The 23,461-nt window shown below is 40.0% G+C and overlaps 1 protein-coding gene across 6 annotated transcripts in view; it reads left to right on the top strand.

Annotated features, from left to right (window-relative positions):
• Positions 1-4,762: 4,762 nt before the first annotated feature.
• Positions 4,763-23,461, top strand: part of LOC140508463 (nuclear pore glycoprotein p62-like) — a 29,564-nt gene continuing 10,865 nt past the window's right edge. For 3 of the 6 annotated variants that reach the window (XM_072616409.1, XM_072616406.1, XM_072616407.1), the window contains exons 1-2: positions 5,268-5,399; positions 23,067-23,156. The gene's annotated coding sequence lies outside the window, so the exon portion shown is untranslated. Of the gene's footprint in view, positions 4,870-5,267; positions 5,400-23,066; positions 23,157-23,461 lie in introns of those variants that run through there. The other 3 variants (XM_072616410.1, XM_072616412.1, XM_072616408.1) reach the window with 2 other exon arrangements.

Below are 23,461 nucleotides of genomic sequence, written 5' to 3'. Positions count from 1 at the left end.
TAGTTGGTCCTAAATTCTTCCCTTATCCCTAGATCTGACCAATAAACTATTCCATGCTCTCCCAATTTGCTTATGGTATCACCCTTTGTGTGTAAATCATGTACTCATTTTCACCTTATCTTGATATATGTGTGAGATACTGGTGTGTACCCAATTTCTGTAATACTGTTTTGCAGTTTTCCTAGCAGGTTTTGTCAAATATTGAGTTCTTTTCCCAAAAGCTGGGATCTTTGGGTTAATCAAATAGTAGATAAGTGTCATTTACTACTGTGTCTTATATACCTTATCTATTCCATTGATCCGCCATTTTATTTCTTAGCCAGTGCCATCTTGTATTGATAATTACTGCTTTAAAATACAATTTGAAATCTGGTATGGCTAAACCATCATCTCCTTCCACATGTTGTTTATTAGTTCCTTTGATATCATTCATCCATTGTTCTTCCAGATGAATTTGGTTATTTTTTCTAGCTCTATAAAATCATTTTTGGTAGTTTGGTATGATACTGAATAAATAGATTAATTTAGTTACATTGTCATTTTTATTATATTGACTCTGCCCGCCCATGAGCAATTCATACTTTTCCAGTTATTTGGCTCTGACTTTATTTGTATGAAAAGTATTTTCAGTTATGTCCATGTAGTTCCTGGGTTTGTCTTGGCAGGTAGATTCTCGAGTATTGTATATTGTCTATGGTTACTTTAAATGGAATTTCTTTTTCTATCTCTTGCTGCTGGACTTTGTTGGTAATATATAAAAAGGCTGATGATTTATGTACATTTATTTTGTATCCTGCAACTTTGCAAAAGTTGTTAATTATTTCAAGTAGTTTTTAGCTGATTCTCTAAGTATAACATATCATCTGCAAAGAATTATAGTTTTGTTACCTTATTGCTTAGTCTAATTCCTTCAATTTCTTTTTCTTCTCTTATTGTTATAGTTAACATTTCTAGTACAATATTAAATAATAGAGGCAGTAATGGGCATCCTTACATCATTCCTGAATTTATTGGGAAGGCTTCTAGCTTACTCACAGCACAGATAATGCTTGCTGATGGTTTTAGATAAATATTATTTATCATTTTAAGGAAGGCACCCTTTATTCCTGTGCACTCTAGTGTTTTTTAATAGATATGTTATTGTTATCTTATTTTATTTTTTTGTTAAAATATTTATTTTGTTGTTATTTTATTTTGTTAAAAGCTTATTCTGCATCTGTTGAGATAATCATAAATTTGTTGGTTTTGTTGACATGGTCAATTATGCTGATAGTTTTCCTAATATTGAAACAGCCCTGCATTCCTGGTATAAATTCCACCTGGTCATAGTGTGTGATCCTTGTGATATGTGACAGTGTTTTATTTTATCTTTGCTAGTGTTTTATTTTATCTTTTCTAGTGTTTTATTTACATTTTTTCATCAATATTCATTAGGGAAATTGGTCTGTAATTTTCTTTTTCTTGTTTTGACTCTTCCCATTTTAAGTATCAGAACCATATTTGTGTCATAACAGGAATTTGGTAGGACTCCTTCTTCACCTATTTTTTCTAAATAGTTTATGTGGTATTGGATTTAACTGTTCTTTACATGTTTGACAGAATTTGTTTGTGAATCCATTTGGCCTTGGGAATTTTTTCTTAGGAAGTTCTTTGATGGCTTGTTCAATTCTTTTTCTAAGACTTATTTTATTTCTTCTTCTGTTAATATGGGTAATATACATTTTTGTAGATATTCATTCATTTCATTTAAATTGTCAAATTCATTGGCACATAATTGGGCAGAATAGCTCCTAATAATTGTTTTACTTTCCTCTTCGTTGGTAGTGAATTTACCCTTTTCATTTTTGATACTAGTAACTTGGTTTTCTTCTTTCATTTTTCAAATGAAATTAACCAATGCTTTCTCTATTTTGTTGTTTTTTTCCCCATAAGACCAGCTTCTTATTTACTAGTTCAATAGTTTTCTTACTTTCAAATTTATTTATCTCTCCTTTGATTTTCAGGATTTCCAATTTGGTGTATATTTGGAGATTTCTATTTTGTTCTTTTTCTAGTTTGTTTTAGTTGCATGCCCAACTCACTGATCTACTCTTTCTCTATTTTATTGATGTAAGAATTAGAGATACAAATTTTCCTTGAAGTACCACTTTGGTTTAATCCCATAAATTTTGGTATGTTGTCTAATTGTTGCAATTTTCTTTAATAAAATTATTGATTGTTTCTATGATTTGTTTTTTGGCCCACTTATTTTTTGGGATTAGATTATTTAATTTCCAATTAATTTTTAATCTGTCTGTTGCCCATTACTGAATGTAATTTTTATTGCATTATGATCTGAAAAGGATACATTTATTATTTCTGCTTTTCTGAATTTGGTTGTAAAGTTTTTATGTCCTAATACATGGTCAATTTTTATGTAGTTGCCATGTGCTACTAAGAAAAAGGTATATTCCTTTCTATTTCCATTCAATTTTTTCTAGAGATCCATAATATCCAAATTTTTCTAGAGATCTCTAATATCTAATTTTTCCAGATTTTTATTCACCTCCTTAACTTCTTTCTTGTTTATTTTTTTTTTTGTTAGATTTATCTAGTTCTGAGAGGGAAAGTTGAGATTCCTCATTAGTATAGCTTACTTTCTATTTCCTTCTGTAACTCATTCAACTTCTTCAAAAATTTAGATGCTACGCCACTTAATGCATATATGTTTAGTATTGATATTACTTCCTTGTCTATGGTACCTTTCAGCAAGATATAGTTTCCTTCCTTATCTTTTAAAATTAGATCTATTTTTTCTTTTGCTTTGTCTGAGATCGTTTCTTTGTTTCAGCTGAAACATAATAGATTGGGCTCCAGCCCCTTGCCTTTTCTTTGTGTGTGTCTCTCTACTTCAGATGTGTTTCTTGTGAACAACATATTGTAGGATTCTGGTTTTTAATCCATTCTGCTATTCACTTCTGTTTTATAGGTGAGTTCATTCCATTCACATTTATAGTTATGATAATTGTGTGTTTCCTTCCATGCTATTTTCCCCTTGTTTATCCCCCTCTCACCTCCATTCTTTCCCTCCTCACAAGTTTTACTTCTGATCACTGTCTCCTCTAATCTACCCTCCCTTTCATCAATCCCCTTCCCCTTCTGTTATCCCTGTGCCTTTTTTCTTCCTTAGAGGGTAAGATTTCTGTATTCAAGTGAGTGTGTTGCCATTTTGAGCCAATTCCAACTCTTTCATGCCTCTTTTTTGTGGGATAATTTACCCCATTCTATCTCCCCCTCCTTCCACTGCAATATGCTTTCTCACCTTTTTATTTTGTGGGGGTTTTTGGGTAATATTCCATCAGTCACCTTATATCCACACCTTTTATGTATACTCTTTCTAATTGCCCATATGGTAATAAAGTTTTGAAGAGTTAGAAATATTTTCTTGCAATATAAAAATATAAACAGTTTCACCTTATTGAATCTTTTATATTTTCTCCTGTTTCTTCTTTTTTATATTTCTCTTGAATCTTGTATTTGGAGGTCAAATATTTTATTCATCTCTGGTCTTTTAGTTAGGCATCCTTGAGAGTCCTGTATTTCATTAAATATCCATTTTCCCCCTGAACAACTATATTTAGCTTTGATAGGTGGGTGATTCTTGGTTGTAATCCTAACTTCTTTGCCTTCCAGTATAACATATTCTAAGACCTCAAGTTCTTTGATGTAGACACTGCCAAATCCTGTGTATTCCTGATTATAGCTCTATAATATTTGAATTATTTCTTTTTGGCTGCTTGCAGTACCTTCTCCTTGTTCTGTGAGCTCTGGAATTTGGCTATCATGTTCCTGGGAGTTTTCATTTTAGGATTTCTTTCAGGTTGTGATCATGAATTCTTTCCATTTCTATTTTGCCCTCTGGTTCTAGTATATCATGGCAGTTTTCTTTGATAATTTCTTGAAAGCTGTTGTCCAGGCTTTTTTTTGTTGTTGTTTTCTGATCATGGCTTTCAGGTAGTCTAATAATTCTTAAATTATCTCTTCTCGATTTATTTTCTAGGTCAGTTGTTTTTCCAATGAGATATTTCACATTTTCTTCTCTTTTCTTTTACTTTTTCGATTTTGTTTTATCATATCTTTCTGTCTCATAGAGTCATTAGCTTCCATTTGTTCAATTCTAATTTTTAAGGAATTAATTTTTTCAGTGAGCTTTTGTACTTCCCTTTTCATTTGACTAATTCTATTTTTTAGGGAGTTAATTTCTTTGATGAATTTTTGTCTGTCTTTTCCCATCCTGTTGACTCTTTTTCATTGTTTCTTTTGCACTGCTCTCATTTCTTTCACCATTTTTTTTCTACTTCTTTAATTTTCCTTTTGAAATACTTTTAAAGCTCTTCCAGTTCTTTTTAGGCCTGAGATCAAGTTACATTTTTCCTTGAGGCTTAAAACGTAGCCATTTTAACACTATTGTCCTCTTCTAAGTTTTTGCCTTGACCTCTATCACCATAGCAACTTGCTATGGTCAAATTCTTTTTTTTCCTTTTTTTTCTGCCTATTTCGTGCCTGTGTTTTTATGGAGGGTAGGGCTCTGGTCCTGCACCTTCCCACGCTTTTGTGCTGGGGCTCAGGATCTTGCTGCTGGCTTTCCTTCAGTTTCACAGTTTAGTTACTTTGTATCAGAGGCTAGGCTTCCCTTCTGGGATTGCGCTGGGGGATGGGGCCTCCCTATTGGCCTCCCCCACGTGGGGTTTAGCAGCTGGCCTGCTCCCGGGGGTGGAGCCTTGCTGCTGGGTTGCTATGGTAACAGAGCCTTTCTGCCGGCTGAACCTGGAGGAGGGATCTTGTCTCTGGCCTGTTCCCGGGGTGGGGCCTCGCCGCGCCGTTGCTATGGTAACTGAATCTTTCCGTTTGCTGAACCTGGGGGAGGGATCTCCTCCTGGCTAGCCTGCCCCAGAGGAGGGGCCTTGCCGCTGGGTTGCTATGGAAACAGTCTTTCTGCCGGCAGGCCCTGGGGAAGGAATCTTGTTGGTCGGCTCCAGGAGCTAGGCCCTGCTGCTGGGTTGCTATGGAAACCGGGCCTGTCCGCTTGAGGGCCCCAGGGCTGCGGTCTGGCTGCTAGCGGACCCCAGGGGCAGGGGCTCGCTGCTGACCGCCCTCGGGATCAGCGCCGAGGTCAGGCAGGCCTGGCTGGCGGCCCGTGCTGGGGGGTGGGGTAGCTGAGGGTAGGGCCTGGCCGTACCGCGGAGATCGCGGCCTGCCCCGGGGGCTGCTGGTTGGCAGGAGGGCAGGGCCTGGCCGGTGGACTGCACTAGGCCGGGAGCCCCGCTTCAGGCCCCGGGCCCTGAGGCCTGCCGCCGCCGCCGCTTTCGGACTTCTCTCCCCTCCCAGCCCGTTGAGACCGAGCTTTGCTGCCGCCCTGGGTAAGCTGCTTCCCCGCCCCCGTCCATTCTGCCGTGGTTCTCAAGTTCGGAGGGGAATTTGGAAAGGCCCCAGGGCGTTCCTTGCCGACTCCACCATCTTGGCCCCGGGAGTCCAATGTTTATCATCTTTCACTCCGGTCAACTCCGCCGGTCTGGCGGTATCGGCAGATTTTAAAGTGAATTTTTATTATTATTATTATTAACCTGACACATTCCTTCACAAATGCGTGTAGATTCCTTGAATTATTTCTTTAAAAACCGTCTTTTCTTGTTCTCTAACCCAGTATCCGTTAGTGAAGGACTGTGGTTCTAGGACAGCTAGGTGGTGCCAGGCCTGAAGGCAGGAGGACCTGAGTGCAGATGTGACTCGGGGACACTCAGGCCCGGTCCCTTCACCCTGCTTGCCTCAGTTTCCTCACCTGTAAAATGAGCTGGAGAAGGACGTGGCCACCCACCCCGGGACCTCTGCCAAGAAAACCCCAGACACACTGAACAACAAATCATTCTTGCCTATTTGGGTCAATTTCCTGTTATATCTTGGATTTCAGACTTTTGTTTAAGGATTTCCCTAATTATCTGTTTTCTTCTAAGCAGCATTTATTTTGTTTCTGCAAAAGATTGCTAATTTTAAGTCATTGAAACTATCCACTGTATTTTCTGTGATCATCTTTTGCTAATTAAGAATTCTTCATCATTATTCAGATACCTCCTTTCTTTCTCTGTTTTTCTTAGGTGTGAACTTTAAATATATTGTAGGGAACGTTTGCATTTGGATTTGATTACACCAGATGGGGGAAGATGTTAGTCTAAACCTAGTTTTTGGTAAACTGCTTTCTGTTTTTCAGTTTTTGTTGACCATGGAGTCCTTAGTCCAGTGGTTGGTGTCTTGGGGATTATTGCTATTTCTGGGTTTTGCTTACCTGGTCTAATTCACTGAATAATTTTTTTTGGAAGGTGCATTCACTGGGGCCAGTTGTGAAATTGCTTCTTTTTTGCATTAAATGTTTCTCTCATGCCCTACAGATTTGGGGCATCTTCAGAGAAGTGCCCAACTTTTTCCTAAGAACAAGTTTACCTAAAAGAGCGATTAGAGGCTTCTTAGAGGCTGGATTTACACACACATCAATGGGTTTGAAAAAAAAGATTTCATGTTGTCCAAACAAGATCCATGATCAATATTTACATAAAAAAAAAAGAACACTTCTTTTATCTTCATGGGAATCCTGCCCAAGTCACTCCTGGGTGATAAGACTGGTTATTAGGGAAGAATCCCAGGTTGACAGGAGATTCTTTGGTGTGTTATTGTCACATTTCTTTATCAAATCCAAATATAATCAACAAATAGCCTACCATGTACAAGCCATATGCAATTTATTTATTAATTTTAATTACTATCTACTACATGAAGCTGTTTTTGATTTCCACAGTAGTTAGTACTCTTCTTCCACTCCGAATAAAATTATATTGACTTTTATTGCATATGTGTTGTTCTCCGCTCCCACCCTCAGTAAGCTGCCTCAGGGCAGGGTCTATTTTGTTTTTGTTTTTTATTCCCTGTGCCTGCCAGTCTTGGTACATAGTAAGTGCTTAATAAATGCCTGTAGACTTGTATAGATTATTGGATTAAATTGACTTGAATTTAATTAAATTGCTTCATTTACTTCCAGGGAGTGGCCTAGAAACTGCGTAGAAAATAGGGCCCACTTTCTCCTAAATCTCTGGAGCCCCTGAATTTTGCAGTGACTTGGTTTGACTTTTCTTTGAACAGGTCCCAAGTTAGCATAATGTGGTGCAGTGGAGTAAGTGCAGGCAGAAGCCAGAGTCAAGAAGACTTGAGTTCCAGTCCTGTATCAGACTAGCTTCAGGACTTTGGGCAAGCCTGTCATCTCTCTGGGCTTCAATTTCCTTTTCTGTAAAATAGGGATGAGAACATCTACCTCACAGAATTGTTGGGAGAATCAAATGAGGTAACATGTAGAATGCTTTGTATATAACTGGTCTTTATTATTATTATTAGCGGGGATCCAATTGGAGGAGTCAAGAATCAAGTGAGTCAGGGGTGATGAAAGATAGCAAAAATGATCCTCCAGTGCCCAAGGACCAGTGTCAACCTAAGGAATGTGGCATGAGGAAGCCAATTCAGAAATCATATGTGATGCAGAAAATGTTATGTTTCATGCCTTCTTAATGGGTGAGAGAGAAGGTGGAGGGAGAGAGAGAATATGGAACCCAAAGTAAAAATGAAGAAATCACATGTGAATTCTACATTGTGAGTAAGAAGCAGAAGAAGAGAGAAGAGGAAAGGAATAAATATTTCTATAGCACCTACTCTGCGTCAGGCCCTGCGCAGTCCTGTCGGACTCTGTGACCCTGTGCACCATAACATGGCAGACCCTTCTATCCTACATTGTCTCTTGAAGTGTGTCCAGGCTCACGTTCATTGCTGCCATGACACTGTCTATCCATTTCACCCTCTGCTCTCCCTTTTGCCTTCAGTCTTTCCCAACATCAGGGTCTTTTCCAGTGAGTCCTGTCTTATTATGTGGCCTCCATATTATGCTAAGTGCTGTTTACATTATTATCTCATTGATACAACTCTGGGTGGTAGATATTATTATTATTATCTCCATTTTACAGATGAGGAAACGGAGGAAATCAGAAGTTAAGTGACTTGGAGAGCAAGTGTCTGAGGCTAGATTTGAACTCAGGTATTCCTGACTCCAAGACCCAGCTTTCTATCCAGTGTATGCCACCTAGCTGCTCCCTAGGTGCTCCAAAAGAACAGTATACCAAACAACCCTGAGTTGGGCCAACAGGTGCATGGTCAACACAGGATGATTGGCCTGTTAGTTGTAACTGATATATGATGAGTATGGACTTTCCAGAGCCCTTTCAAATGGTTTACTTCTTTGTTAAGTTCTATCCTAGAAGATGAGTTTTTTGAAACTTCTGTTTTTCTTCTAAAATGAAGTAGGAGAGTAACAGATTGACAGATTACAAATGGAAGTTGTCAGTATTGAACACAGTGTAAGAGATGCACCAAGCTGAGAAAGATACCTGGTTCTAATTTTTATTTTGCTAGTAATGGACTGTGTGACCTTAGACAGGCTTCTCTGGACTTCTTTTTCCTCCTCTATAAAATGGGAGTGGAAGTGGCCTTTGCAGAATCCAAGTCCTGTGAGTCTACAAAGCAGTTAAGTAATTGTTTAGGTGGAGTCTTGGATCTGAATGAGTGAGTTTTCCATGACTCTCTGACTCATAAAAATGACAGGCTTTGGAAGAAAACATGCCAACTTAGGAAGGGAGAAAATCACAGAGGGTCAATTAAAGAGGCATACTGTGGATAAATGAGAATGGCAGTGCCCATTTTAAAGGCTGAAGCATCTAAACATTTGGAAACTTAAGACCTTGTTTGTTTGATGCCTTAGGAACACGAAAATTATCTTGCCCTAGTATTATACCATACAGTTCCAAGAGGCTTGTGAGGACTTAGGAAAAACAAAGATCAGAGGTGGAGGCAGAGAATCCTCTTCAGGTTTTTGTCAATAGCATTGTCACCCTGTAACTGGGTTACTTTCCGAAGGGAGAAGTTATTAAAAGCCTTGAAGAACAGACATGATTATTTTGCAAGCAAGGGATTTATGCCTGTTTAATGAAACCAGCCTGGGTAGGACAGATTGAAAATGGGATTTCAAAAATGGCTCTCTCTTTTGGTGCCTGAATGTAGCAGGATCCAAGCCAAATGTGCAGGACTCCTGCAGCATGCAGAAGATGAAGTAGGCATCTGTGAACCACTTTTGTTTTTCACAGCAGCAGTGGTTATGAAACACACTCTCTCTCCCCTAGGGCAAATGTTCAGGGTTTTCTGAGGCAGTGAGGTATGTTTAGGTTAGGTTAGACTCCCAGCTTGGACACTCACCACCTTTGTGACCTTGGGCAAGTCACAGCCTCATCTATAGATTCTTTAGATTGGGCCTTAGATTCCTCATCTATAAAATATGAGGATTGGACTAGGTGATCTCTGAAGGCCCTTTCAAATCCTGACCTATGCTCCTATTAATTTTGCTTCTCTGAGATTCAGTTTCTTTATCCTTAGAATCAAGATAGGAATCTTCATACTACTTATATCCCACAGGGTGGTTATTAGGAGAGCTTTCTGTGAAAATGTGAATTTAGGGCAGCTAAATGGTGCAGTAGATAGAGTGCTGGACCTGGAGTTAGGAAGACTCATCTTCCTGGGTTCAGATCTGGCCTCAGACATTTCACCCTGTTTGCCTCAGTTTCCTCATCTGTAAAATGAGCTAGAGAAGGAAATGGCAAACCACATTTAGTATCTTTGCCAAGAAAACCCCAAATGGAGTCATGGAGAGTCAGACCCAACTCAAATCTATCAAAAAAAAAAAAATCTATCCAAAATAACACCGAACTTAGAGTCAGGAAAACCTGGGTTCAAATCCCACCTCAGATCCTTACTAGCTGTGTGACCCTGGGCAAGTCACTTACATTATCTGGTCCTCAGTTTCCTTACCAATAAAATGAAAGTATTGGGCTCAGTGACCTCTCAGATTCCTTCTAGCTTTAAATCCATATATGATCCTATGGACACATTACTAAGAAGCTGAACAGAAAGGCCCCTTTTTATCATATGGAAAGTAAGGGCCTGCTCTTACTCCAAAGTTCAAGTGGTGGATTGTACCAGATAGAGTATGGCTTTGCATTCTGAAGACTGGGATCTCGTTGACCGCAGCCTTGTGACACCTGTGACAGTGGGCTGGAGCCAGAGAGTGAAGGGCTTTACGTGCCAAGCTGTGTATTTATCCAAGACACAAGGGGTACCCGGGTTCTTGAGTAGGATCGTGACATGTCCAGTCAGAAGGATGTTAATCAATACACATTTTTTAAGCACCTACTGCGTACCAGGCATTGTGCTAAGTGCTGAGATTACAGAAGGAGACAAATGACAGTCCCTGCCCTCAAGGAAGTCATAGTCTAATGGAAGAGATAGCATGCAAACAAATATATACAAACAAGCTATATAGATGGCAAACTGCAAATCATTAAAGGCGCTAGAATTAAGAGTTGTGAAGAGTTCCTGTAAAAGTTAGGATTTTAGCTGTGCCTTAAAGGACACCAGGGAATTCGGCAGGCAGAGATAAGGAGGATGAATGTTCCAGGCATGGGGGACAGCCAGAGGAAATTCCCAGAGCCATGAGATGGAGTGCATCATTCATGGAGTATCCAGGAGACCTGTGTCACTGGGGCAAAGAGTATGTGGTAAGGGAGTAAAGTATGAGAATGCCAAAAAGGTAAAAGGAGACTAGGTTATGAAGGGGTTTGAAAATGCCAAATGTTAACATTTTGCATTTGATCCTAAAGATGATGGAAAGTCATTGGAGTTTATTGAGTGGGGAGAGGGGAGAGTGACATGGTCAGACGTGCTTTAGGAAAGTCTTTTTAGCAGCTGAATGGAGGATGTATTAGAGTGGGGGGAGATTTGAGACAGGCAGACCCACCAGTAGATGGTTGCAGTAGGTATGAGATGAGGAGGGCCTGCACTGGAATGGTGGCAGTGTCAGAGAAGAGAGGGTATTTGAGAAGTAGTGCAGGTGAGAGGTGATAAGGACCTGAACCAGGGTAGTGTTTGAGTGATTGGAGGAAAGGGGGAAAATGGGAGAAAAGTTGTAAGGAATCCATAAGACTCAGCAAGTGATTGCATATGGCCAGTGAGGGAAAGAGAAGAGTCCTGTGCTACAATGAAATTGCAAACCTGCTTAATTAGAAGGATGGCAAAATAATGACATTTCTACATAGGATGGATTTGGGGGGAAGCAAATGATCATGTTGTTTATGTGGCCTAAAGGATATCCAGTTGGAGATGTGTGGAGACCTCTAGCAGGGAGCTGATTAGGAGGGCTTCTAGTTATAGAGAGAGGTTAGGTCTGGGAGTGGCAGAATCATAGACCTACTGAGTTTGAGCTCTCACATCATCTCGTTTTTTATTTTATGCACAAAGAAGTTATGGCCCAGAGAGGGAATTAACTTACCCCAGGTCACATAAACAGTAAGTGTTCCAGCTGGCACATAGCCCAAGGATTCTGATTCCAAATCCAGCACTGCCTCCACTGCATGACATTGTCATCTGTATGGAGACTGATGAGGACACCAAGAGAGAGAATGTAGAGAAGAAAGAAAAGGGGGCCCAGGACAGAATCTTGAAGGGCACTCATGGTTAAGTTATAGGACATGGATGATGATCAGGCTAAGGTGACTGAAAAGGAGTCCAGGAAGAGTGGAGAGAGAATAAGCATTTGTATAGGGACTGCTTTTTGACAGAAATTGTGCTTAGGACTTTACAACTATTATTTCATTTAATCCTCATGACAACGCTGGGAAGTGGGTGCTATAATTATCCCTGTTTTGGACATAAGGAAAATGAGACAAATAGAGGTTAAGTCATTTGCCCAGGGTTCCACAGCCAGTAAGTTCCTGAGCCTGAATTTCAACCCAAGCTTTCCTGACTGCAGGCCCAACACTGTATCCACTGAGCCACCAGCAGGTAAGAAGATAAGCAGGAAAGAAAGGTGTCACAAAACCTAGAGAGAAGAGAGCATGAAGAACAGGAGAGTGAGCAACGCCATCAACTTTTTTCATTCCTGCTCCAGAACACTAAATGTTGCTGGAAGACAGAGGATGAAAATAAAAACAGCAATCAGGCAGTAAGTCAACAACTATTTATTAAGCACCTACTCTGTGCCTGCAGCTGTACTAAGTACTGGACTTGGAAGTAGACTGGACATGTGAGAAGGAGGGTGAGAGAAAATGAGGAGTAAAGAATGAGACCCGGGGTGGAGCCTGGGTGACTAGGAGGATGGGAGAACCTTTGACAGCAATAAGAAGTCAAAAGGACGGGAGAATTTGGGGAAGAAAAAGAAAAGGGGAGACAATAAGTTCAGTTTATATCTAGGAGACAATAGGGAGCCAGATTCTTGAGGAGGAGAACGACATGATTCAATCTGTGCTTTAGGACCTGTTCTGGACCTGTGGAGCTGAGGCCTCTGTAACGTCCGATGCAAGATGTCCAAAAGGCAGCTGAAAATGTACATTGGGAGTTCAAAAGAGACATTAGGGCTGGATAAACAGAGAATTATTTGCATAGATGTGATAATTGAATCCATGGAAGGGGAGGGGAAAGTGTTGAGGAGATCACCAAGGGAAATAATATAGAAAGAGAAGAGGACCCAGGACAGCCCTTAGGACACCTGTGGGGGTAGTATGTGTGACCTGGATGAAGATTCACCAAAGGAGAATGAGGAGTGGTATGAGGAGTGGTATGGGAAATAAAGGAAAGCCAAGAGAAAACAGTGTCCCGAGCCCCAGGAAAGAGAAGATAATCATCTATGTCCTGGGCTGCAGAGAGATTAAGGAAGAGGCCCAGGGTGGGGGAGGGAGAAGACTACATAAAAGGGAGCTAGTGTGAAAAGTGGGGTAGAAAGGAGGAAGGGGGAGAGATTATGGTTGAAACAGCCTGGCTTGGGAGGGGCAGTGCTCTAGAAGTACATCCCCAAATGGACTAGGAACCTCGTTAGAAAAGGTGAAAGCCCAGGAGCCCAAGAATGGGAATCTAAGTTCCAGTAGGAGAAGGCCAGAATGCAGGTGGTGGGGCTTAGAGACGGTGCAGAAGTGAAGGTGGACGTGGACCTCACTCTTCCTGATAAAGCTGTAATAATAGCAGGCATTCATATAGAACTTTAAAGATTGCAAACCATTTCACACATATTGCTTCCTTTACTCCACACAACTCCCTTATGAGGTAGGAATTATTATTAGTCCCATTTTATAGATGAGGAAACTAAGGTTTATGGTATGATGTAAATTCCTCCAGGACAGAGACTGTTTTTAGTTGTCTCATTTCCCTGTGGTGTAGGTACTTAATAAATGTTTGTTGACTAAGACTGAGAGAGAGCTTAAGTTATTTGTCTAGCCTAGCATTTACCCAGTGATGTCAGGCAGGATTTGACCTCAGGTCTTAACTGACTCCCCGTCCTACTTTTGCTCTCACCAGCATGCTGCCAATCTCCCTCTAGTGTTAGAGCTATTAGCAGCTTTAGAAATCCTCTTAGTTTTACTCCAATCCAATCAACAGATATTTTATTAGACACCTATCATGTGCCAGGCACAGTGCCATAAGCACTGGGAAAAAAAAAGACAGAAATAATTATTTTCCTTAAGAAACTTACATTTGACTGGGAAATACAGTGGCTAAGAGTGCTGGGCCTAGAATCAGAAAGAGTCATCTTCCTAAGTTCAAATCCAGCCTCAGAAACTTAATAGCTGCATATGATCTTGGTCAAGTCATTTCACCCTGTTTGCCTCAGTTTTCTCACCTGTAAAATAAGCTGGAGAAGGAAATGACAAACCACTCCAGTATCTGTCAAGAAATCTAGCCCAAATGGAGTCAGAAAGAGTCACTACTGAAGCAAGTGAACAACAAAAAAAAACAAATGAAAAAAAACTTGATAATTTGAGAAGGGAGAGAACATTAACAAGAGGGGGTAAGGAAAGATTTTTAGTAGAAGTGACACAAGTAGAGATGAAGAGGGTGTGCATTCTACATATTCATTTTATACCCCAGGACAAGGAGTACCAAACATTTGCCAGCGTTACATAGAACTGGGACCAGAGCCCAAGTTCTTGTGACTCTCAGTCTGGGCACTCTACATTATCCCACTGTCATCCATTGGTTTAGAGGAAGCCTCCTTTGGGGACTTAAGGCTAATCTTGAGTGCCTTTAGAATGATGCAATGGTGGTATGACTTCAAGGGCTGAACCAACTTCTTTCCTTCAGTTCCAGTGCCTTCTTCTACCTGATGCTGACCTTCTTAAATTTTCTCTTAACATTTTGTCCCAGGTTAAAATGATCCTGACCCAGCATCTATCAATTTTCATGACCTCTGCGTAAAAGAGTTTACAAAACCTTGTCCTGAGAAGCTACTTAATATTATACCAAAAAATAACTGCTCATATTCTATACTGTTTTAAAATGCTTAAAGTATTTTACATACATTATCTCATTTGGACCTTTCAACAGCCCTAGGATATAGCTGTTATATCATTATCCCCGGTTTAAAGATGAGAAAACTGAGGCTTATAAAGGTCAAGTAACCTGCTGACAGATAGCAAGGAACATAAGTAGTATTTGAAGCAAAGTTTCCCAGTCTCTAAGTCTAGCACTATATCTGAAATTATGGAAGGAAAGCTTAGGACACCAGACATTCATCTTACCACCATATGCCATGTGCCAAGGGCCCCTTGACTATTAGGATTTGGCAGTTAGATGTGTGGTCGTTAAGGGACATGATGCCTATGATTGAAAGTATTTGTTACTAATTAGAAACTGCCCACCCATCCCCAGCTGGGCTGTTGTGCTAAAATTCTTCACTTGTCCCAGCTTGAACCCCCTAAAGGCAGGACACCAAACAGAACCAGCCTTATGGCCTTGAGGGTTGAAACTGGATTCAGAGACATGTGCACATTTCCGGGATTTGTGCCTAGCTCTTAAACACCTCACTGAAATTGGATCTGGACCCCCTTGCAGATTCCAGAGTCCTAGAAAGGAAGCTATAAATATCCACAGGGAATTGTAGATGAATCTAGTTTGGGCCTCCCAGTTCAGGATGTCACTTGCAGGCTTAATAACTGCACCCTCCTACTGTTTTCTGATTGTTCATCTGCTCATCTCATGGGGATGAAAGACTAAGGGGAAAACACCCAAACATTTCATATGGAACCCCTTGGGAACTCTCCTTCAAGGTTACAAGGCATGTGAATCTGATCCCTTTCCTCTAACATTTGCAGACAGCTCTGTACAGACAACAATTCATTGTTTCTCTCCCTTTTTCCAAACGCTCATATGTTTTATGGTGATAAACAGAGCTTTTTTATCCTGAACTCAGACTGACTTACCGTGTTTTCTTGCTTCCATCTTCCTTCTGCCTCCCTACTCCTACTGTGATCAAAATACTCATTTGAAGACTTATGGAAAGAATGGGCCAGGTACTGAATCATGGTGTGTGAAAGATGGACCATAGGATCATTGGATGATAAATTTAGAGTTGTGGGGAACCTTAGAAGTCATCAAGTCCAACCACTACTTTTACCGATGAGTAAACTGAGACTCTTGAGTTGTTATAGTGATGTGCTCAGGATCTCTCAGCTCATAATTACCCAAAGCAGGATAAGGCTAGACTAATGAACTGGATGTTCTCAGAACACCAGATTTATGGCTGGAGAGGACCTTTGATGTCAGTCATCCAACTAAAGCCCTTCATTTTATAACCAAAGAAATACTAGAGAAGTGAAATTATTTGTCCAAGTTTGAACTACACCCCCAGTTCTTCACCTTTCTGTTGTACCATGATGCTTGGTTGGTGCTCGCCTCTTCTGTATTATTTATCTACAATGAACTACAGAGGATAAAAGTCACAGAAAAATCATAGAAATCTTTAGTACAAAATCATTGAGTTAATCAATCAACAAGTATTTATTTAGCACCATCTGTATGCCAGGCACAGGAAATACAAAGGCAGAAGTGAATCCCTGTCTTCAAGAAGTTTAAATTCTTTTGGGGGAGATAGCATGTACATCTATATGTATGTACACACATGCACACACATGTGACTGGGGGCATGAGGAAAGGTTTCATGCAGAAGGCAGAGCTTGAGCTGAGTCTTGAAGGAGACTAGAGTAGGAGTAGAAGGTGAGGAGTGTGTTCCAGAGATGGGGAACAATTAGGGTCAAGGTAAGGCGAAGGAAGGGGAGTTGTGTAGATAAGAAATAGTAAAGAAAGCCAGTCTGACAGGACTCTAGAGTGCATGGAGAGGAGTGATGTACAGAAAGGTAGGATTGTAAAAGGATTGCTTGTAAAAGGCTGCAAGCATCAAACAGAGGAGTTAATATTTGGTCCTGGAGATAGCTGGAGCCTCATCCTACCTATGAAGAATGAGCCCCAGAAGAAAACAAAATGGAAAGTTTATTCATGGAAAAAGCAGAACAAGAAACCAGGCCTCCTGACTTCTAATCAAGTACTTTCTCCAGTGTTGTGTGCTGCCTACTGGGCTCAAGCTTCATCTACATTAAATGTTTAAAAATCAATATATATTTAAAATGCACTAGGGGGTAACCTTGGTATTTAAAGGACTGATACGGTTGAGGGATGGCAGAGTGGAAGAGGAACATTTTATAGAGAACTTTCTCTTCTTGATTATGTTTTCCTGTCCCATACTGAGCCCTCCTTCCTCTTCCCCATCTTCTAACCAGAATATCAACCCCTTGAAGACAAAAACTTTTTTATATTTCTTTGTATCAGGAGTTCAACACCTGATAGGCTTTTGAGAGATGTTGGCTCTTACTATTACTATCTTCCTCATTCCTACCCCAGACACCTTGAAACAATAAATGTCCTTACAGTTTTTTGATTAGGCGTTTGGGACAGCGTAATCCCCCACCTCAGAAAATGGATTAGTGCAGTGAACTGGATTTACAAGGGGGCATTTTTTTCACACTTGCTAATTAAGTTCAATAGCAGCTTGTATATGGACAAGTTGTCACGTTGCCCAGGAATGTACAGACTTGTTGTGTGACCTTAGTAAAAATACTGTGAATTTCAGTTGCCTGGAAATAGGGTTAAATTCAAATCATACAGCGAAAATTGCTGTATTGTGAGGGTCTCAAGGGACATAAAGGGTTAGAATAAATAAGATGAGGATCGGTGATTTCTCTTTCCCATCAGTGAATAGAGGAGGCAAAAAAGCCTTAATTTGTAGGATGAGAAATATGAAGTAAGCATGAGTAAGTTTCAGAATTTATTATATGTAAAAGAAGAGGAGGTGGTGTGATATAAGGAGAAAAATCTACCAGCATTGGAGTAAGGCTACTAGATTTAGGCGCTCATTACCCCCAGACAACTCTAGCTCTCTAAAATGCGTGCTGGACAAGTGTAAGGTGAATAGGACCAGACTGTATAAATGGTCTGTAGAGTATAGATAGATAGATAGATAGATAGATAGATAGATAGATAGAGAGATAGAGAGATAGATAGATACAGACAGACAGACAGACAGACAGATAGATAGATAGTCTAGATGGATTTTCCTTCCCCTTCTCTCTTTCCCTATATATATATGTGTATATATGTACATACACATTTAACATATATGTGCACAGATATGTCTATATGTAGACACATAAATATTTCCCCTAGATTTAGAGTCAGAAGATCTGATGGTCTTAAATCTCAGCTCCCAACCCTGCCACTTAGTACCTTATTACTTATTACTATATTATTGTTATATGACCTTCGGTAAAATGCTTAATCCATCTGGGCCTCATTTTCTTTATCTGTAAAATAACAGGCTTATACTAAATGGCCTCTAAGTTCCCTTCTAACATTAATTCTTGAGACTTTAAGTCTCTCCATATTTCATTGTCTTTAAGAACAAGATAAGAGTAATCGTCTTACTGTATCCTGCTGGGAAGTGCTATCCGTCCAGAGGACAGGGGGAGGGATTCAATGACCTCCGAGATCCCTTCCTCTCCATCTCTAGGATTCCATTACCACCTCAGCATGAACGCTGTGGGGCCTGGAGCAACAGGGCTTGTTTTAATCTAGTAATGCTTTTCAAGCCCCATGAATCATCAAATATGCTATGTTGGGAAGACTTTTTGTCAAGTTTTATTAGTCCACCAAGGGCAATTTATTTTCGTTCCCTCTCATTCCTTCTCCACAGGGAGGAGAAGGACTTTGAAGGGCATTATCCCAAGCATTGGCCCTGAGCCACCCTCAGAGCAGCTGCTTCCATTAGCCTGGGGCACAGGATGGAGGGCTTTACTCAGAGGGAGCCATGTCCAGTCAGTGCAGCTTCAGCCCAGCCAGTGGGTCCTGCTGTTTGCACAAATGGTCCTAAGAGCAACACACTGTGATGACGGGAATGGGGGTGGATAGAGGATGCTCATTATGACATGTTCATTTTCTGCTTTAATGGCTGCTGGTTCAAACAGAAAATAAGCCAGCTGTGCTGAGATAATATGGAATATGCCCTGTGGAAATTTTGAACTCTTACTGATGGTCAAGTCAGTCAGGACCAGACCTGAATTCAGGCTGATTGGACAGGTGCCTGCCTAGTATGATTTCAGAATCTCCCAAGGGTCTCTCTTCCCCTACTCCCATCTCTTTCTCTCACCCACCTTCTTTCAAGGCTAGGCTTAAGTGCCATCCCCTACAAGGACCATGCTCTCATCCTTACTTTCATCCAAATTACTTTGTTTTGATTTTGCATGTGTTTTGCATTTACTTAACTGTGTCCTTTCCTTTCCCTCCAAGAGAGTCTAAGCTCCTTGAGAGAAGTTTTGCTTCTGCATCCCTAGTATCAGGCAGATAGGTGGTGATTAATGAATGCTTGTACAATTGTATTGAGTACTAGATCTTACAGGTGCCTAGAGTCCCCAGCATTAGTCATATCTTTGATTTAAATCATGAAGATCCTTGTTAAAGTGCAGATGTGTTCCCTCGGATAGTGGGGCCCTCTAGAAAGCCATTATTGCGTGAGAAAGGCTACTTACACAGGCTTACACAAGGATGGAATGCTGAAACTGGGCCTTGCAGTCAAGTCTTCTGACTCCAAGTCCAGTGTTCTTGGTACCGCATCATGCTATCTCTCTCAAAAGGGATGTTTAGGGGAGCGGGTGAGAGAGAAGTCTTGGCAGTTTCACAAATTTGTCCAGATCTGCTTACAAGTCTCAAGTAATAATGCCAGGTTATTTTAAGTAAGTTGTTGGAAATTTTTTTTTCTTACCCCCAAAGTATATTTTTAGGCTATCCTTTATTAAAAAGTTGATTTTCAAATTAAAACTGAGATCTGTCAAGGGAGTCCAAAGATTTTAAAATAAACAGTGTCTTGGGGAATTCTTAAAATCTTAAAGAGCTGGAAAGGACCCGTGACTATCCAAACTAGCAAATACCGGAAATAAGAGTCCCTAATAATTTGACATTCTTAGCAAATGGATGTCTAACCTCTTGCTTGGACCAGATGATCACCCTTTAAATACTTGAAGATAGCTATCACATCTTCCTGGAACATCCTATTCTCCCTCATTAAGTAGTCCTAGTTTCTTCAGTTAATCCTTCCCTGTCCTGGTCATCCTGTTCTGAACATATTCTAGCTAGTGAATATTTTTCCTAAAATATGATGCTTAGAACTTAATATGGTACTCTTTCTGTGGTCTAACCAGAGTCTAACCAATGGAACAATCATTGCCCTTTATCTGGACACTATGTTTTTATTAATGCAACTAAAGGTTTCAGTGGTACTGTTTGGCTTCCACATTACAGTGCTTACTCATATTGAGCTGACAGTCCAAAAATACCCATGCTTCCCCCTCATCATCTACTTAAGAAATTTATTTTTTGAACCCAAGTATTGGACTTTATATTTATTCCTATTAGACTTCATCTAGTCAGATTCTAACCTGATGAATAATTTTAGAATTTGATTCTTTCACTCAACTCTATCTCCTCTCCCTGAGCCATCTGCCAATATGGTAACCATTCCTTTTGTGACTGTATTCAAGTCATTGATTTTAAAAATAGAACCAAGGTCAGAGTATTGGGAATCTTCAGTAGAAACCTCCCTTAAGGTTTGCATCAAACAGTTAATCACCATTCTTTAGGTTTGGTCAGTTAACCTACTCCAAATCTACCTACCTGTATTATCATTTGCTTCATATCCTTTTACCTTATCCATAAAGATATTATGAGACTTTAAAAAATACCTTGCATAAATATAGGAATTTGATGTCTATGGCATCCTCATTGTACAGGCCGTTCTGCTATAGATGGCATGTATTACTAAAAATCACCAGGCTATGCAAAATGTTGCAATAAAAATCATAGGGCTTCTGGGAAAATGGGGTGAGGGACACAAGACTCAGAAACCCTGAGGAACCCAGTGAAATGGTAGCGTAATTTTGTACACGTTAAATGGTTCAGAAATACATCACTGCGACCATGAGTGATGGTGATGTCACCTCCCTGATGGTTTGCAGCTACAGAAATGTGCAGTGTAGCCGTAGCCATGGTGGAAGCTTGGAGGGGGTAGAAGGCAAGTGCAGACTCATCCTCCTTAGCCAGAATCTCCTACTGCACCAGAAGATCAACAACAACTTTTACATGGAAGAAGGACCTGAATCTTACTTGTGGGAGTGGACCTTGGAAGATTTGTTGCTTGGCAGTTATTGTGAAGTTATCACTATTCATTGCAGAAGAAATCTCACATAAGAAAACACAAAATTCAGGTCATGCTCAAATTTCTTGGTATATCAATCATTTTGGAAGAAATTTGAATTTTCAAAACAAGTGTTGTAGCAGAATTAACCGTGTTACCTCTGCCAGTCTAGTAACCCTTTCAACAAGAAAATCAAGTTCTTCAGACTTGTTCCTAAGCCCATGCCACCTCATAGTTCTCACTGTCGCCCTTTCTAAGGGCTCACAAACCATCCCTTTCATAAATCTGTCCTGACATTCCAAGTTGTTTGAAAACTCTGGGGTTTAGTTGTCCTGGGCCTGGTGATGTGAATTTATTAAGAGCAGTGAGGTGTGGTTTTTTCACTTACCTGGAGTTTCAATCCATTTTTTTGTTCTGAAACCTCCAGTCTGAAGATCATTTTCCCAAACAGGGAAAAATAAAATGTAAGTTGAAGGATTCTACTTTTTCTCTCTCATTTATTATTCCTTTTGCCCTCAGAGCAGGGCCAGTCCTTCTCTTTGTCCTTCCTTTTGCCCTCCAAATGCTTCAAAAAAGTCCTTTGTAGTCTATGCCATCCTCAAGTCTTGCCTCTTTCAGAGCTTTCATGCTCTTGACCTAATCCTAATAACACTTTTTTTTTGGTATTCATTCTTTGTTATTATGTATGGGGCATGTCTTTAAAAAAAAATTGAATTGGCAGATCCAGCCTCTGTGCATCCACACTAGTCATTTTTGACAATCCCCTCTCCTCATCAGAATTATTTGTGTAAATATATCTCAGGATTTCTTATGCTCATCCACTCTCTTTTGAGGTATCTTCACCTGTAGAATCTTAGACCATGGTAGTCTACCAATAATTTCTCTGAACTCTGCAATCTTGTCTCTTAACGTTTAGGGGGTCTGTGTCAAACTATGTTTAATGTTCCCCAATTCAATCCATCTTTTTTTTTAAAAAGCATTTATTAAATCCCTACTATGTACCAGGTACTCTGCTAGCTTCTGGGAATATAAATATGAAGAATAAAGCAATTCTAGGAAATTTACATACTAATTAGAGATAAGAAGTACTCATATAAGAACATTCAGAATAAATTTAATAAAGTAAAAACAAAGAAATGTGAAGTTGTTAAATACAAAGGATGGGTATTAGCAGTTGACAAAGGGGTAGATCACAAAATATTTCATGTAAAAAGTGGTGCTGGAGCTGTCTCTTTAAGGAAGAGAGAGATTCTGTGAGGCAGAAGTTAGAAGGGAGTACATTCCAGACTTTGGGGGATGGCCAGTGCAAAGTCGCATAGATAAGAAATAGAATGTTGTGCGTGAAGAACAGAGAAAAAAGACCCATTTAGTTGGATCTAAGAGAGTACAATGAGGCTGGAAAAATCAGTTGGGAGTATGGTTGTGAAAGACTTGAAAAACCGAATGGAGGAGTTTTTATTTTATTCCAAGGCCAATGGAATTGATTGAGTAGGGAAGTGACTTGGTCATATCTGTTTAAGAAAAATTAAGTTGGCAGCAGTGCATAGGAAAGACTGACTGGAGTGCAGAAATTCCTGAGTCAGAGAGACCAATTATAAGTCTGTTGTAATACTGTAGGAGAAAAGTTATGAGTACCTGAACTAAGGTGGTCATAGTGTGAAACAGGGAAAAGGGATTGGAGGTCAGAGACGTGTAAGTGGTAATGACAAGACTTGGCAGTGCTCATTCCTTCCAAGCCTCCGATCATTTCTGCTTCAATAACTGGACCCTCCGTATTAGTCTGAATCAGTTCTAGTCTAACTTCACTTTGATTTTTTCCTTTCTCCACCTTCTGAAGTATGAAATCAACGTCAAGGTAATTTCAGACTTGTGAAGTTCCCATGATACAGTGCATTTAAGATATTTTGCAAACTTGAGAGCACTATATGTTAACTATTATCATTGTCATTATTATTCCTCATTCTACTATAATAGTGGTGAAAACAGAGGAGTCAGAGGTAATGACAATGATTTATCTTTAATTAGTGCTTTTGATACCTTAGACTAGAGATGTCAAACCTGCAGCCTCAGTTGTAAACTGCCCATGACACTCCTAAGTGCTACCAGAACCAGATAAAAATATAGTTCCTATCTGATATATTAATTAAAAAAAAGAATGTGCAGTTTTCTAAATCAACATGTGGCCCACAGGGATTCTTATATACTGTTCAGTGGCCCCCATTTCTGTTTGAGTTTGACAGCACAGCTAGAGACAAGTCAAATAATGCTCTAGGACAGTTACAAAGAAGTGTTCTACTCAAGTCTGGGACTAGCACCAGACTAAATTAAAGAATCATTGATAATAGTTAAAAGTGCAGAACTTAATTGTGTATTATGTTTATCTTTCCAGACTGTTGTGTATTGCTTCATTCTCAAGGAGGACCAATGATATCATGAGGGTGACGTCTTGCCTTGCGCTCTAGATTATAAAGTCCATGAGGTAAAATTTATGTCTTAGTTACCTTTGAATCTATCACAGTTGAACTATTGTTATATAAGGCAAACTTATAGCACAAGGTACCTGGGAGTTCTCCATGAGTTACCAAGGGGGTGAAGAGTTAGGTTTCATGACACAGGTTGGTAGAGACCCACGTGGATGGGGGAGTAGCACAGGTTGAAGCTTCTCTGGGTATAATCAGTCACCAAATGGTTATTAAACACGTACTGTGAGCAAGGCCCTGAGGATGCAAATACAAAGAATGAAATAAGCCATTCTGTCGAGGAGTTTACATTCTAACAGAATAT

The sequence above is a fragment of the Notamacropus eugenii genome, chromosome 5 (assembly GCF_028372415.1).
Source record: "Notamacropus eugenii isolate mMacEug1 chromosome 5, mMacEug1.pri_v2, whole genome shotgun sequence".
Classification (NCBI taxonomy): domain Eukaryota; kingdom Metazoa; phylum Chordata; class Mammalia; order Diprotodontia; family Macropodidae; genus Notamacropus; species Notamacropus eugenii.
Note: the sequence above shows the minus strand (reverse complement) of the source record. Positions and strands in the feature narration are given on the sequence as shown.